General features: G+C 40.1%; 1 non-coding gene across 1 annotated transcript; it reads right to left on the minus strand.

The window, feature by feature from the left end:
- Positions 1-454: 454 nt before the first annotated feature.
- On the minus strand, positions 455-597 carry LOC127672247 (small nucleolar RNA SNORA48). Its single transcript, XR_007974904.1, has one exon. It is a non-coding gene; the product is annotated as a small nucleolar RNA SNORA48 (small nucleolar RNA).
- Positions 598-1,916: the final 1,319 nt, after the last annotated feature.

Here is a 1,916-nt window from a genome sequence, read left to right on the forward strand (position 1 = left end):
CGTGTGTCTATCTCGCATCTTTGTCAATGGGAAAAAATGTGTCATATGTGGTTGCAGGTGCTAGAACTCCAGCATTTAGGAGCTAGATTCAAGAGCTAGAGTTCAAAGCTAGCTTGGGAGACATAGAAATTTTTTGTCTCCAACAAGAAAACAAGCCCTACATACAAATAGAAAAGGAGAAAGAACAGTCACCATACCAATTCGAAGCAATGAAAGTAGAAGCAATCAACCATGAGTGCACAGATGTATTTTTTAATTTTATGGTAGAGCCCTGTTTTGAGCACTGTTGCTGGAGAGAGTTGGGGCAAGCTCTACAAAGTGCTGTGTTTAGTGAGGGGTAGAACCAGTTGTGGTAATATGGGGTCTGTGAGTGGCATAATGGTCTTCAGGTCTCCTGTCTGTTTTCCTCCTCCTGTGCTATGTTGCCTGGATTTGATTTGATTTGATTTGATTTCTATGAATCCTAGGTATGAGACAGCTTTGGTCACCAAAGTAGACATCAAGCCAGGATGAACAAAGGATTGCTATCTGCTCTGTCCCTGACTGGTATGAGAACAGCACTATCATCAAGGTGTCTCTTTGCCTATTGCTGGGGTGGGCTGATTTTTATTCTAGTAATTATTTTATGTCTATGGGAATATGCTGGTTTGGTGTAAGACTGCCCAGTTCCTTGCCAGTACCCTCTCTTTTTCTGGTCTGTCTCACAGGGCAGTTCATCACTGCCATGACATTGTCTAGGTTCCCAGGACACCCTTAGAGATGCAGGATAGGCAGATGGGAGAACCATGGAGTTTCTTTCCTCTCCCACTTTCTCAGCTATCGATCAGGTTTTGTCTGCTGCAGTAGTTGCCATAGACCTCTCCAGCTCATGCTTCCTCTGCACACATAGCCAGCTATTCAAACATGCCTTCTTTCCCTTGCTTATGTAGTTTTTGCATGATAGCAGGGTATGGGTATGCATTTGTACAGCTGCATGTGCACATGTGTGTTAGAACATGTATGTGTGAATGACAGAGATGGACACTAGATGTCTTCCTTCATTGCTCTCTCTAGTGCTGGAGGATCTCTTGCTGAACACAAATGCTATTTATCTGGCTAATCTAATGAGTCAGCTTGTTCCAGAGATTTCTGCCTCTGCCTTCTGGTTACAGGTTGCAAGATGACCTCTATGCCCTTTAGATAATTTGTATGACTGTTAGATAATATGAGACTCTGTTCCGTAAGCATACATAACAAGCGCTTTTCCCTGCTGAGCCATTTCCCTGGCCTGATTCTATTCTAGTCTCTGTTCTCCTTATGCTATCATGCTCTCACTTATAGGACCACTTGTTCATATTAATTCTTTCTGGTTTAAAAAGTGAAAAAGTAGTTAATGTTTACCTGTTTGGATCAATATAAATATCAATACTGAATTCACATTGAATATGAATATTGATATATATATATATATATACATCCAAACAGATATATATGGATGTCATTTTATTAGTCATATCACACAAAGGGTTAAATAATAGTATGTAAGTACTTCTACTTATATCTTCTTTTTTTAATTACAAAGTATCTTTTAGAGTGATCTGAGGGTTACATAAAACTCTAGGTAAAAAGTACAAGCCATCCTATCAGCAACCTTGCTCTCTAGACATATATAAATTTCTCCTACTACCAAAATTTGTGTGAGACATTTGATAAAACTGAACAAATGATACATTACTAGTCATACTTCATGGTTAAAGTTACCATCCATGAAGCTTGCTGGGCATCTCATGTGGTTGGACAGATGTCTAGTGAGAAGTAGCCATCACTGCAGGGTCAGCAAAAGTTTCAAAGCCCTCAGTATACACTGTGCTTTCTCTGAATCTGCACCCTCTCCCTTATCTCTCCTATCTGAACTCCTGACTGTCTCTGATTTCTTC

This window comes from Apodemus sylvaticus, chromosome 21 (genome assembly GCF_947179515.1).
Source record: "Apodemus sylvaticus chromosome 21, mApoSyl1.1, whole genome shotgun sequence".
NCBI lineage: Eukaryota > Metazoa > Chordata > Mammalia > Rodentia > Muridae > Apodemus > Apodemus sylvaticus.